This window comes from Mytilus trossulus, chromosome 7, assembly GCF_036588685.1.
Source record: "Mytilus trossulus isolate FHL-02 chromosome 7, PNRI_Mtr1.1.1.hap1, whole genome shotgun sequence".
Classification (NCBI taxonomy): Eukaryota; Metazoa; Mollusca; class Bivalvia; order Mytilida; family Mytilidae; genus Mytilus; species Mytilus trossulus.
This window is the reverse complement of record NC_086379.1, coordinates 59,426,323-59,442,546: the sequence shown is the minus strand read 5'-3', so window position 1 is coordinate 59,442,546 and position 16,224 is coordinate 59,426,323. Positions and strand designations below refer to the sequence as shown.

The following is a 16,224-nucleotide window of genomic DNA, read 5'->3' as shown; positions in this document are numbered from 1 at the left end:
TACATCTTTGTTTCAGAGGTATATTCTAGGTAGCTGTTATGGTATGTTGTGCTGTTTAGAATAATGGGTGGTTTGCATTGTCCTTTTTATGTATTATTTACTCTATAAGGATTTTTTGTCATAAATATATATCCAGCTTTACATACTGTATATTCTAGGCAACATAAAACCAATTACACTTTGTAATAGAATTATAAGTGTCCTATCCTACTGTTGTAATTACCACCGTTGTCAACAAAAAACTGATTTGATATTGCCTACTTAAGCAAGTCTTTTCTGAGACGAGGACGTCTCTAAACATTCAGGAATCGAAGGTTATTAACTCTTATTTCCTCATCAGAATAAGGTTATATTTCATACATTGTCTACATTCAACTTCCTTTATAAATCCATAATAATACCAATGAAGTATTTTTAATAGTATTATAAATGTTGGTTTATTTTAAGATCTTGATTAAACCATGTAACACTTCTGCATGATGAAATATGATTGAAGGTTACAAGTCTTTTCACTTTAAGAATGCAAACTGTTTACATGGCACTCGACATGATACATTGTACAGGGCTTGTTATAAAGTTCTACAGACTTAACTTTAAATTCTTCGATCTTTAAATTAAAATATATTTTTATAAGATAATTTTCTCCTTTTTTTTATAAATTAAAGGTTAACCAAACAAATAAACATTAACAACTGTGAACATGGATGTCTCTAAACTCATTACGATTACTCAATTATAATTAGTACATGTATCAATTTGATTTAACATTTAACTTGTTTTGACCGTAACACATTTATAACAGGGAGAGATGATGTACTGTCATAACACTTGCTTTTTAAAATCATTAATTTTATTTCCCTTTTATCATAACAGACCAAAAACCTGAAACTTGTAATGTACGTAGGAGACATATATTTATACTACTAAATTATAATCATTTTAATCATTATAGACCTTCCATAATAGAAAGAGCTCTAAATCTGTTTCAAATCAATCTTTTAACTGGCTGTAACAGGCCAATTTCAGTTCAATTTCATATGTAACAATTAAAAAGAAATCTACTTAATGAATTCTATAAAAAAAGATATTTAAATTTGCTAACTTAACACGTAAATTATATGTTTGTGTGTAATAATTAATCTATATCACTATCAAAAACTGATGTTGGAATCTTTCCCAAATTAATCTTAACCGATTTCTATAAAATATGTTATAATCATCATGTCAGAAATGTATATCGACTTTATTTACATATGGCATTTAGATATACAAACATAATTAGTTACCTTATCTATGAATTAACATAAAACCTGAAAATTCAAATGCCTAGTAGTGAATACTTCAACAATTATGGTCAGATGTGCTTATAAAATGTGGGAAAAAAGCCCACACTTCCAGTCTTTACGCTGAGTGGCAACCCAGGCAGCCCAGGCTTGTAAAATTTCTCTCAGGCCTGTAAAAATCATATCTACAGGCCAACAGAATCGAACTAAAAAATTTCAAAAATTGAGCTCCGAGTCTGTAGATTTAACAGTTGGTCGTGAAGACTGCACTTCAACCTAAATTAAAAGTGAATGGTACACTGGTTTTCTACAAGGCTTATCCCTAAAAATAGGTCATGGTGATCCAACTGTTTCTTACATGTTTCCACATGGGGGACACATTCCCTATTTCCTTTCTCAAGTTAACTATTCAGGCCACTTCTGGGATCCTTTTTATGTTACTTATTCGACTTATTAAAATGCCTTTAGATTTCCAAGGTTTAACTTGTCAAAATTCTTATGTTGTATTATGTCACAGATTTTTCAATGATGTCATTTATACAGATTGACCTAATGGTTATAAGTATATTCTATAATATAAACATACATGGATCTAAATATAAATATGAAAGCTGCTTAGAAATAGAATGAAGGAGAAGGTCAATGGATCTACTTTACACAGATGATACAGGTGTTATAGATATATAGTACTGTGACTGAGTGGTGACATAATTGTTACATGATGATGAGGGTGATTAACTGGAGTGTGTAAAATGAAAGACCCAGAGTATGTGAGGGCCTTTGTCTTTGAAGATTAATTTGGTCAGACAACAGTTTATCTTAAAAGTGTCTTAATTTACAACTGCAATTTTCAAAATTGCAATTTAATTCAAAGCCTACAAAACCTGATTAGAATTCGACTATCATTGGTCCATATCACAATCTACCGGTGTAGAAAGGTAAAGCTTGGATTACCAGTACAAGCATCTCCATTATGTCTACATGTCTGTTACCACAAATAACTATGTAATGATGGGGTACTACTACATGTACATGATGATATCAAAATCAATCTCCAAATTCAATGTTGATCTATCAATTCAAATTATGGTCGCATATATCATGTATATAGAGGCACAGAGCTTGTATGAGGCCCATGCATATTGCACATGAAATAAGTATAGAAAAGACTCCAAAATAAAGATGAATGATGAAACAGTTATAGAAATGATTATACTTTCAAGTTTCAACATATCCTTTTCAAATGGATACTTTTTTCTAAACCAAAAGATAAACTAGTTTACAAAATTCATCAGAACAGAAATACAATCTTTTGTTTCTGAAAAATGGACGTACAATTAAAATGTATGTAACGTAACATGTGCAGGTCTATGTATATGCATCAGACAAATTCATGGAGGGTATAAAAACTAAATTTCAAAAAGTCCAATAAAATAAACTGTTATCACATAGAATGTGTCTCGCTCTTTAGTAATTTTGATAACGCAAATGTTGAAATTAAAAAAGCAATACTTTAACATATTACATAAGTTACATGTAGGCAAAAATACAAAGTCAATGAACCATGACTGAGGTACATTGCTAAACAATCTCCATGTATATGAGATGTGCCAATGCTAAAACAACTGCATACCAAATACCATTGATGTATCATAAGTATCAAAACACAAACATATAAAGTTTCAAAGTCAATGAACCATGAAGATGGGATGAGGCTATATAATCTCCATGGAAATGATACTTGCAAATGCCAATAAATTTGAACACCAAAGATCATTGACATATCATTAGCAGTTCATCTTAAATTGATCTAATCACAAACAAGACAAACTTACATATATATGTAAACTAAGCAAAAGTTTCAAAGCCAATCGACAATCACTGAGGGGGCAGGGATACACATGGAAATGAGATGCGTTAATTGCTAAAACAACTGAATATCAATTAATATTGGCCTACCACTTATGGTTCCCCTTCACCAGACCTAATCACAAACTAATACATGTTAACCTAGCAAAATTTTCTAATTCAATAGACCACGAATAAGGGGAAGGAGCCAAATAATTTCCCTGGAAATGAGATATGCCAATGTTTGTACATTAGACCATGACTAAGGCTAAATAATCTCCATGGAAATGAGATGTGCCTATACTTAGATACTTAGCATACCAAATATGACTGACCTATCACTTGTGGGTCACCATAAAAGAGGGACGAAAGATACCAAAGGGACAGTCAAACCATAAATCTAAAACAAACTGACAACGCCATGGCTAAAAATAAAAAAGACAAACAGACTAACAATGACACAACATAGAAATCTGAAGAATAAACAACACGAACACCACCAAAAACTAAGGGTGATCTCAGGTGCTCCAGAAGGATAAGCAGATATAAAGTAGACCAAATCATAAAAAATACAATGTTGTTAACGCTACCATCACTGCTGTCACCAGAAACAACATACCTATGTCTAGCTTTTAGACTCCACAAAGCAAGACAAAAACTAATGAGCATGTTAGGAACAAGAATTTTAAATTGTGAAAATTAAGTTTTCTTGCCATTGTTATATGTTGTTACAAGGATTTTCATCACATGTACTGGCACCAGTGCTAGCTACATATAGTGTAACCATTCATATAAGGAAGAAAACAAAATAACACAAATAGACCACTTTCGAGTTCATCCGTTACCGTCAAAAACTCGTCAATTATGCACGCCTTTATGACGTCATTTACCAGATGGAGGGGCTCACCTGTATCCCTGCACTATTTACGTTCATCAAGCGTCTTAGTGATCGTCTTTGTGCAGGATAAACTAGAAATATTGGTTGCTCTGTAGGTACTTACTGACAATTCCCTAATGACAGCAGTGTTGGTTGTCAATTTTGAGAATTCTATTTGCCGAATAATTCGTACAATAAAGAATTATAGTTTTCCAACCACTCGCTCAACATTGGAAGGAAGTCACGGCGCCCCTAAACGCACAAATGACGGTGATAAAGGCGCGTATAATTGACGAGTTTTTTCCGGTGAAAATGAACTCGAAAGTGGTCTATTCTATCTTGTGCATATTTTTCTAGTGAACACAATAATACAGATATTAATATGTATATGTGTAATACAGAATGGTTATTCAAGGGCAAGAACTTCTTCAAAAATTGACTGACAATTCAACAAGGTTGCCATATTTTTGCCAGTTGAACCGAAAAGGAAGGTTAAGATTTTATCTAGAAACTCACTTAATTTTTGCTTTTCAAGGTGACTTGATCTTTGAAACATTGACCACAAAAACTGATAGGCTTTCCCTTTTCTATCTGTTTCATTAAAATCAGACAAGGGAAACAATTTTTTAATTTTTTCGTGTTTAAGGTGTAATACCACCAAATCATGGTACGCCACATCCGGTTGCATACGAAAGTAGGCCTAAAAAAATATTCCCTTGAATTTGACAGTTGTAGAAAATTAACCCTGCATTTCAATGCACTTAAATTTTTCTGAGTCGTAAATATGTATGTTGGATGTCTGAATGCATCATTCTTTTTTTATTTGATGGTCTTATAAAATATTTTGGAACGTTAAGGTTACATAGTTACCAGATCAAGTAACCAGTAAATAACAGTGTAAAAATTGGGTTGTTTACTTCCGGTGATGATTATTTTCTTATATGCAATGAAATGTAGTGTGAAATTTTCACTGTGTCACTGGAAAGGATTAAACTTTACACATGCAAAGTATTTCTTTGGTTGAAATTAAGGTAAATACTGTACATTTTTTTTAAAAGTGCCAATTTAACAAAGACTAATAGGGAAAAATCAATGGTGGTATTACACCTATTTAGGGAAACCATATGTGCACTCGTGACCTTATTGTACTTTCATTTTTAAAAGTTATAAATAAACCAATTCATACATTGTAAACATGGACAATTCGGAATGGATTTAGACACAGAAAGCACGTTTGAGGTAAAATTGCCTTGAAATGGGGGTTTACGGGTGTTTTCTAAGCCAAATGGGTGGACAGACAAAGCTGTATTTAGTATACTGTGTTAAATTTTAAATTACCCTTACAGTTTTGTTTATACAACATGTGAATTTTTTATTTCAGTGTTAACCATGTTCTGAAGAGCATTCTGTTGAAAAATCTTATATGTGAATTGGTCTGCAGATGACACTTCAGCATTAAAGTAAGTATCAACTATCATCTTGTTTTTTGTTTTTTTTTTGGCCGCAAAAGTTTACAATTTGCCATTGTACCGTCTACATTTTGCACAGACAATAAATCATCTAAACACTTATTTGCCCTGGATTTATACACATCAGAATCCAGTCTCACATACTTAAACTTTATAATTCTTACCAATTATTTTTTGTACCAGCATTCCAAGGGACATAACCCTTTTTAACCCTTTCGCGGCGAGTGTATCCTTGAGGATACACAATGCGCAGGGCGGATGTATCCTTGAGGATACATGATGCGCAGGGCGAGTGTATCTTTCAGGATACATAAATATTGTCCCAATGAAAACCGCAATTTTACGGTATTTGCCGTTCTTAACAGTTAAAATCAATGCTTCAATCAAAATCTACGATACCTGAGGGTCATATTTTAGTTCTTCAGCAGCATTAATAACATCGTGAAAGGTAAATAAATCAAATCGGAAAATTTTATTTTCTAAAATTAGAACCGGAAACACGTTTTGAGGTCATGTGAGGATTCAAATTGGCTCCTCTCGATAACAAGCAGTGGAAGTACGGCTGTTTTCGCTCTTTTAAAGGAGCCCTTCACATTTCATAGGTATTGTTGGATATATAATAATAATAAATGATTCAATATATATTTATAAATAATGAAAGCGATCATTGGTAGGCCCTTTTCCCCACAAGTAGGCACAAGACAGGTAAGACTTGCATGTAGTTTTAATTTTTTGTCATCGGTTTCGAGGGGAAAAGATAATTGGGTTTGGAATGTACGGGAAAATGCACGAAATTAATTAAGGAAGTACAAGTTCGTCTGCTACTTTTGCAGTCTAAAAATGTCGTCAGACGAATCTGACGGCGACTTTGAAGGGTTTAGTGAAACTGATGTTATAAATGCCGAACAAGAGGTTTTGGCCGCTGAGGAAAGGTTGCGAGTTATTTTGAGTGAACAGGGGATAGGGGATGATAGTGATGGAGATCTCAATGAGTCTGAAAATGAGGATGAAGGGGAGGAGGAGGTGCATATTGATGAGAGAGGAGATGGTGGCGATGGATGGCACTCTAGGTTTGATATTTATGAAAGGGGTCTACCACATTTATTTACCCCTCGTGGCAATACTGGGCCAAGTCGCGTCATGGGTGCTGAAAAGGAAGTCTTAGATTTTTGGCAACTGTACATGGGTGATCAATTTCTTGAGTTTCTTATTAACCAAACAGATAGTTATGCCAACTATAACATTCAGCACAGGCCAAACGATAACAAAATGCCTTGGAGTATCCCAACTTTACCAGAAATTAAAGCATTTCTTGGTCTAACCTACCAAATGGGAATAAATCGCAAACCATCTACTAAATTATATTGGTCAACCGATCCAGTTATGGTCACCCCAATATTTTCATCAACAATGACCAGAGACAGATACACCCAAATATTGCGGTACCTCCATTTCTCTAACGTTGCAAATGAACCTAGACAAGGAGAACCAAATTATGATCCTTTATATAAAATTAAACCTGTAGTTAACCATTTAAATAATAAATTTGGTTTAGAATATATACCAAAAAGAAATGTCACCATTGATGAGTGTATGGTACCTTTCAAAGGGAGAACATTATTGAAACAATACTTACCACTTTGAGTAAACCACATAAATGGGGCGTAAAGGTTTGGATGCTGGCAGAATCTGCCAACAGCTACATACAATATATAGATGTGTATCCAGGTAGAACAGTTAGAACAGAGGGCAGTCTGGGTTCTTCGGTGGTAAAGAATTGTTTAGAAGGTGCAAATATTGCAGGTCAGGGCTATCATGTTTATACCGATAACTTTTTTACATCGCCTAACCTTTATTTAGAGTTGTGGGAGAATTATGACACAGCTGCATGTGGTACAGTCCGTAACACTAGGGCAGGTTTGCCCAAAGATATCATGTGTAAAAAGCCAGTTAATGTTGTAACTCGTGGAGACCATCAATTCAGGCAAAAAGGTGCTTTGTTAGCGGTATCTTGGAAGGACAAAAAAACTGTATCAGTATTGTCAACAATACACAATGAAAGCATTGGTCAAGTTACTCGCTCAGTAAATGTTGACGGCCAATTTGCAAGACAGGAGTTTAATTGCCCATCTGCTATTGTTGACTACACTTGTAATATGGGTGGTGTTGACAAAGCAGATCAATACATTCAGTATTATTGTTATCACCAGAAAACCTTAAAATGGCCAAAAAAAGTATTTTTTAGTCTACTTGAGATGGTTAAATTTAATGCCTACAGATTATTCACATTAAGTCCAAACCATTCTTCAAACCTAACATTCCTTCAGTTTTCTTGTTTGCTGATAAAAGGATTGATCAATGGATATTCTGCGGGGGTACGGAGAGGAAGGCCATTACTTGCCCCTGATCAGAGATTGATTCAAAGACACATGCCTACAACTTTAAATAGTAAAGGCAGGTGTCATGTCTGTTACATGAGACAGAAGAATGGCAAGCAAGACAATATAAGACAAACTAAATATGGGTGTTCAGTATGTGGCAAACACCTCTGTATGCCTCAATGCTTCACAATTTACCATACAGAGAAGAATTACTGCTAGACTGACTTTGTGTTCTTTGTTTAATACCGTTTATTGTTCCAGTTTTATTCATGGATTTGTGTTATAACTTTTAAACTTTTTTCAAATTGACCTTTAATTAACTGAATAATCATGACAATTGGTGTAAAAAATGTGAGGAAAAGCAAGAGAATTACAAAGAAATAATCCTTGAGTGAATGGCACACAATTCATAGGTGAGTCACTGAATGTTGGTTGTTTTTTGTTCTTGTTCGTTTAAATCTTATTGTTGAAAATTTATAAATTATTTTGAAGACTTTAGTTATACATGTACTGATAAAAAAAAATATCTTTCAGTTCCAGTACATTTAAGTTTTGTAACTTGAATGATCAAGAATTGAGAATACCTGTTATGTGTGTACACAATAAATGAATGTAAAATTTCATTTTATAAGTGAAAGAACACAGGTTTGAACATTGTTTTCAATTTAGACTTGTATACTATATAATGAAATTCCAAAACTGAGTGATTTTAAAACTGGAAATACAAATAGTGAATCCACCAATAAAGCTGTAACATATCGGGGAATAACAATTGGTACTAGAGAAAGTTTAAAGTTACCTTTGCCTAAAAAAAAAAAAAAACTACAAATGTTCTTGTACATAATGGTGATTCTGATTATTTATTTCTATATTTAATAGTATAGTAAATAACTGACATTCCTGGCCAGCTATTCTGCTCTATTCTTCTATTCTTCTAAAATAAGTTGCAAGAGCTGATTGAAAAAAGGCATAATATAATTTGTCTTTGTTGAATCTGTCAGAGTATAGAAGATCATAGAAAGGTTTCTTTTTGCAAAACATTTATTTTAGCATTGAAAAGTATTTTTTTTTGCAATTTTTTTTTTTTTTTGCAAAGTTTCTAAAACAAAATAGTGACATTTATTCTTGGAGTATGAATCATAAATTTCATATATAATTTGTTTGATAATCGCTGTTATCAAAATTAAACAGTGTTTTGAATTTTAACAACGTATCTGTGGTTCCATACATTATTGTACATCGAAAAAGAGTAGTCGTTCGTCGATTGACAGAGTTGTCTTTTCATCAGTACAAATGGCGGTCGTAAACGGAAAGTCAAAACGGTCAATAATGAAAGATAAAAAGCTTCGAACTTGCCATAAACGATGTTTGAATGACCAAATCGATTGATAAGATAAATGAGAAGACTCGGTAATAGCGATTTGCCGGATATTATACGTTTTAAATGCATTTTACACGTATTCAGTATCGAAATTTTGGCAACATTGAGCAAACAAGGTAACAAAATCAAACTTTCAAACATCATAAGGACTTTATTATTCGTTTCAATTTGATAAGACATAGAAAATATTAAACATAGTAATCTATTCAACTTCCGTATCAGTTTTTTTTGCAATCTGTGCCGTGGTTTTCCAGTTGCAGCACGTTTTTCAAGTTGCAACTTTTCTTGAAGCACCGATCACGAAATTAATTCAGGCTGGGGAATCTGAGCGTGCAAATTTGCCTCGGCCACAGAAACCCGCGGAAAAAATAAATTCAGTAGTGAAAGTGTTAAAAACATTTTGAGGTATTTTTTTTATTACTCTTTTTCCCCATTTTTTAATGTAAAATACAAGAAAGTTGACTCTTTGTATAAATCTATCAGAAATATACTGTTATGAGTAAATAAAAAGACTTTGATACCAGTAACAATAAATGATTGACTGAAAGGGAACCGTTATTTGTCACACTAGGCGAACAGACCAAAAACTCGAGTTACACACAAGGGCTTATAGAAACCTCCGTGTAGACTGTTAACATTTATAGACACAGTTCTTTCAGCTAAAACACTTTAATTATTGATTTAACATTATATTTATTTAATTTTTGTGGGGAAATAATCACATTTGTTTTAATTTTTAGACAAAAGATATCAAGTTTTGATGAAAAAGGAAGGAAGGAGGAAAAAGGGATCAAAACAGACCAAAACAGACCTTCAAATGAACTCTAAAAGGTGCAATAAAATTGTTTATCATCTTAAAGTTGTCTTTTGTATTCTATTTAATTGTTTGAATGCATAGATCATGAGTTTATGATCAGATAGTAGTCAACACTGCATTTTATAATGATACACTGAAATGAGGATTTTTCGAAGAAATTAGACTGAAATTGCCGTAGGATATGGCCTTACATTATAGTGATATTCTCTGAAACTAAAGCTCTGACTGAGACAAAACTTGACAGTTATGCTTGAAATAACTTGCAATTGGAGGGAAAAAAATTACATTAAGTTTATTTGATATTTAGGTGTTCTTTAGGTGTAATACCACCAAATCATGGTACGCCACATCCGGTTGCATACGAAAGTAGGCCTAAAAAAATATTCCCTTGAATTTGACAGTTGTAGAAAATTAACCCTGCATTTCAATGCACTTAAATTTTTCTGAGTCGTAAATATGTATGTTGGATGTCTGAATGCATCATTCTTTTTTTATTTGATGGTCTTATAAAATATTTTGGAACGTTAAGGTTACATAGTTACCAGATCAAGTAACCAGTAAATAACAGTGTAAAAATTGGGTTGTTTACTTCCGGTGATGATTATTTTCTTATATGCAATGAAATGTAGTGTGAAATTTTCACTGTGTCACTGGAAAGGATTAAACTTTACACATGCAAAGTATTTCTTTGGTTGAAATAAAGGTAAATACTGTACAATTTTTTTAAAAGTGCCAATTTAACAAAGACTAATAGGGAAAAATCAATGGTGGTATTACACCTTAAAAGATGTTTGTACAAATCAGTAATCTTGCACTTTTAACAGACACCCAAAATCCATATGCTTCACCTTCTTTCTTCCATCTGTTTAACTTTTTTTCCTAACAAGCCAGCAATTGCAAGGGATTCCCAAGTTTTCATTCAATGACTCCATTTACAATGTAGGGGTTGAAAACCTGCCAACTTTCATGATTTAGGCGTGTACTACACGATTTTGACCCTTTGTCCAGGGTTTCCCCTGGGTCAATTATTTTTTTCGCCACCTCTTTCGCCAAAACAATATTTTTTTCGCCAAGTAACACAAATATTTTTTTTCCTTCAAATTTTCCTTTTTTTCCAGCCCCCCCCCCTCCTCCTCCCTACATAGGAAGTGTTTTTTTTACAGCAAAACGAAGCTCGTGTAAGGTGTAGTCATTACATTGAAGGGTTACTCTCATGCCAACCTTTTGAATAGATTTCTTCATAACGACAGTTTTCTTTTATAGACCATCGTAAATAAGTAAAACAATATGCTTGAAACACGTGTGTAACTGGAACGACTTTGAAGTTCCCATTCAAATCAATGACCTATATATAAGTTAAATGATAAAGTTTTAAATCAGAGACCTTTCTTGCTTATGAACATTTTTCGTCATAACAACAATTTTTTTTGCACTATCATTAAAAGAAAGAGAAGTGTAAACATTTTGCTTCAAACACCTGCGTCGCAAAGTGGTTAATAATAAATCCCTTTTGTGACATGTGACAGAAGCCATTTAAAAATATGATTTAGTCATATCATACAATCAACACCTTTATTAATTAGTCCTTTGATGTCGATAGCTATGATTGCAATCAGCTGATTATTGATTTTCTGTCAAAATCTTAACGAGTTCAAGGTGAACTCCGAGTATTGTCTGATCGGTAAAGTCAGAAAAACCCGAAAAAAAGTAAATAAACAAAATGGCTGAAAATAAATCGTAATATATTTCTTTCGCCAAATTCTTTCGCCAATGACGAATTTAATCGCCACAATTATAATTTTTTCGCAAATTGCGAAAATGGCGACCGCCAGCGGAAACCCTGCCTTTGTCAATATTGCACGATTGTGATCGTGAAAACCTGTAAAAAACAATATAGTGGAAATCTACATGAACACGGAAAAAAGACTGTTCTTGATTTTGAACTGTTCCCAAGTGAATACAATCCGTGAATCGTAATCAGCAAATTAAATTCTTTGCTTCTCATGATCCAATCAATAAGCCTTTCTCTCAGATTATTCTAACATGCTAGATTTTGAACTTGTTTTGTATTCCTTAGTTAGTCAGAATTGCAATATCTTAAACATGGCAGGGGTATCTGGATGATTCGTTCCAACTCTGATTCGTCCCAACAAATTCGTCCCAAGTTGCTTGGACAATTCGTTCCAACTTTTTCCAAAACTTGTCAGTTCGTTCCAACTTATTCAAGAACAGTATTAAACAATAATAACCATTTGCATAGCCTTATTATTTCAATTTATAATGCTGTACTTATATATATAATGTAAATAAATACTTAGCTTTAAAAAACATCAATGGGAAGAAAGGTATGTTGGGTAGGATATATTGGTAATAATTAATTATTAAGTATTTCATGACAATTTAATATTTTAAAAATGAACAAAGTACTAACTAGTGTTATTTTCAAAGAATTCGTTATCATTATAATTGATTATTGTATTCCAATGATGTGCGCATAATAGTTGTTTATGCAGTCATCATCAAAAGAATTATATCGTACTTAGCTTGGGTCATAGCTTGGGTCTCAAATGCTTGTTAATAATAAGTAAAGCCATACCACTTTCACTATGTTTTTCTTAAATTCTTTTTTTTGTTTTGTCAAAAAACAACATTAGGAACATGTAGGGCGCAATTTCCAGTAGGAAAACCGTCCTTAAAACCCCCACATATAATAATTATAATAATATTATTTTTACATTCCATCATGGAATCTTCGTGTGTTGTTTGTCATCGTAATTTAGATATTCTTGGTGACGAATAAAACTACATTTCTATTTGCTAAGCTTTTTGTACCTTCATATAAAATGTGGTATGGTTGCCAATGAGACAACTGTTCGCAAGGCACCAAATGCCCCAGAAATATAACTTTTGCTATACGGCCTTCAACAGAGAGCAAATCCCTTACCCCATAATGCATTGTGTTCTACACTTTGGTGATGTTTCAAGCGTAAAAAGTATTTTTTTTTAGTTCTACCATGAATCCGTTGTTTAAAATATTTGTAAGAATGACCTATCCAAACATATTATTACCAATTGGTTGTCCTTGAAAGGGGCACTAGCTATATAATTCGTGGTCACCGATTTCACTCAAATTCTCATATTTGACTTATAATAATGTAAAACATTTACTTTCATTGTTGACATTCTTTTTCTTTAAATAACCAGTTCACGTACAATGCATGCGTTGCCAATCTCTAGCAAAAAAAGGAGTTAAATTAAAGTTCACATGAATACGGATTTAATGAGGCCGACTTATTCACTTGCAAGTGAATGAGTAATTATGAATGTTTCTTCAAAGATATTGCTGAAAAACGATCTTTTAATAAGAAAATATCAAAATGATACATAAAAATTGACAAGAAATTGATGATTTTTGCCGTGAACTATAGGTTGATTTACACAAAAACAGTGATATACATATATAAACAGTGAAAGAAAGTTGGAACAAATTGTTTAGACTGATTGAAAAACGATCTATTATATGAAATATACATAAAAGAAATGACAAGGAATTGACAATTTTTGCCATGAACAGTGGGTTGATTTACACAAATTCAGTGATTTACGGACACAAACATTATAATAAAGTTGGAACAAATTGTTAACTCTGTTTAATAATGAACTAAATCAGTTGGAACAAATTGTTAAGTCTGATTAATAATAAAATAAATCAGTTGGTACGAATTGACAATTGACTTGGTACGAATTGTCCAAATCTGGAACGAACTGGTTTGGAACGAATCGGACTTGGAACGAATTGACTAGCATTCCATGGCAGGTGAATTTTCATCTGCAAGGAGGTTCTTATACAGCTTAAGAATAAAAGCATAGCTGATTGACAAAATGCAATGATGCAATACTACCATATATAAAGATAATAAATAGTAGTTTATTCACTATGTTATTGACATTACACATGCTGTAACATTTGTCATTTTTGTATTCAACTAAACCTGTTAACATGGTTAAATTACCAAATCAATTAAGGCACAATTTATCACGAGGACTAAACTAACAGGTTTGGAAAAAAACTCCCCACATACACATGAGGGGTATCTCAGCTAGCTGTCCCTAAGACAAATGGTCATTTTACTTTTGTACTTCTCAACTTCAAAGTCAATGAAAGTGGGAAAATTCATTATATTTGGAACAACTTTTCTAAATGATGGGTCCTATTATTTTTGATAATAAAGAAGATAAATGTCCAGGAACATTAAATAATTCTTGGACATATTTTGACCATATACCAGATAGATTAAAAGATCTTTGGGAATAGTTTCTTAAAAAAATATAAATATATGTGCTCATGTTTTAAAAGTGGTTTTTAATGTCCTAACATTGAGGGGTTGTCCTCATTTGGGGTGTTGTTCCCAACCTGATTAAGGTCCTCCTTTGGGCATAATTTTAAATTGGAAAAGTCAACTATCATTTAATATGCTAACACATGAAAATAAATCCTGGTCTTCTTAAGCTACAAAATGTACATGTTCATCTTTTCTACTGATATAATATAAACTAGAATCATGCAAATAAACTTGAGAAAAAGGCTTGTAAGCTCATATGAATTGTTAAATCATCAGGCCTGGAGCTCAATTTTTGAAATTTTTTAATTAGATTCTGTTGGCCTGTAGATATGATTTTAACAGGCCTGAGAGCAATTTTACAAACCTGGTCTGCAGTTCAGCATGAAGACTGTCTTACAAATATGAAACTTTTTCTAGACCACAAAACAGCTCAACCAAAATACATCGCAAAGAATTGCAACCTTTGAAATTGTTGTTGTGCACTAAAACCCCAATGGGCACTTTCAAAAGTTGGCTGATATAGGTTGTCAAAATATTCAATCATGTCAAACTTACTTGTAGATCTTTACTTGTTGATTATTAAAATAATCAAAGTTTCTAACTAATGTACATGATGTAGCTATTCTTGTTTTTTCAAATATTGGACAAAAACACCAAAACCATGATAAAAATCATCAATCAAGGGTAATAAATGTAAGTTGGACTAGTCATTACATGCAGATTTATGTGTAAATCTTGTCTTGCTGTTAAAATTGTTCTACATGTATGTACATGTACATGTATACAGTTTCTACATGTATCTATTAGAGGCAAAAATTCAAAAAAATATCAATAAAATTGATCAATTACTCAAGCCACAGTTTGTATGCACAGCAACACATACTAGGTACTATAATGATGGCTGTGGTCAAGTTTGGTTTAATTTATCCCACTAGTTTCAGGGATTTTTGTATACCAATCTTATATAATTCAAAGGCCATTAGTTGGTACCAGAAGCGACAAAGCAGCGCATCTTTTTTGGAGTGGCCAAATTTGTGCATTTTGATATGGGATGAGCTCTGACATCCCACGGCCCAAGCTTGTCTTGAAAAACAGCTATTGGAGGTCAGAGAAATATAGAACTAGAGGGACAGAAGGCTTTAAAAATGGTGATATTTTTTTTTTTACTCCCGTCAGAAGATTTACACAAAAACAATGTACATGGATGTGGAGGGGATTCATATTAATCCTTCAGACACTAGCTACATGTTAGGCATTTCAGTTTTATTTGTAAATAACACCATGACAGCTTTTTAAAGATGTTCTACTGCCAGTTCTGGTCATGTGTAACTATCAAATATTCTTTGTTTACAAAATGAAAACGATTTCAGATTTGAACACAAAACATTTCGTGAGATGCATAAAACAAATAATGAACTACCAAGTGGAACTGCAACTTACTGCTTTGAAGAAGCTGTGAAAATGATGACTCAGACTTTTGCAAATTTGATTCTTAGACCAGAAAAAACACGAAACACAGGAAAGAAATCACTTGTCAGTTTCTCATTCTAAAACCAATTTACCGTCAACTGCATTGTCTTATAGCTTGCAGTGCGCACATGATTTATCTTTTTACTTACCTTAATAAATATCAATGTTAATTCTATAGATTCTTTCTGTTGCAAGAAAAACGTTCGGTTTCTAATGTTTGCAAAAATTCACTGTCAAGGTCAGGTGCCAGGCCGTTTTGACCAATCAAATTTCTTTTAAGAAATGTCGGTCAACATGATGTTCACTAGAAAACTAAAAGTTAATCTTTCAAATAAATGTAAATATTCAGTAAAGC

The 16,224-nt window shown here is 32.8% G+C and overlaps 1 protein-coding gene, 1 long non-coding RNA gene and 1 pseudogene across 2 annotated transcripts in view; 2 read left to right on the top strand and 1 right to left on the bottom strand.

Moving 5' to 3' along the window:
* The window catches only part of LOC134725433 (protein FAM13B-like), a 78,219-nt gene extending 62,081 nt beyond the window's left edge, over positions 1–16,138 (bottom strand). Inside the window, exon 1 of the mRNA XM_063589240.1 lies at positions 16,019–16,138. The gene's annotated coding sequence lies outside the window, so the exon portion shown is untranslated. The remainder of the gene's footprint in view (positions 1–16,018) is intronic.
* On the top strand, positions 5,050–5,468 carry LOC134725431 (uncharacterized). The gene is made up of 2 exons (XR_010108556.1): positions 5,050–5,247; positions 5,390–5,468. It is a non-coding gene; the product is annotated as an uncharacterized LOC134725431 (long non-coding RNA).
* Positions 6,318–8,366, top strand: LOC134726557 (piggyBac transposable element-derived protein 4-like; annotated as a pseudogene).
* Positions 16,139–16,224: the final 86 nt, after the last annotated feature.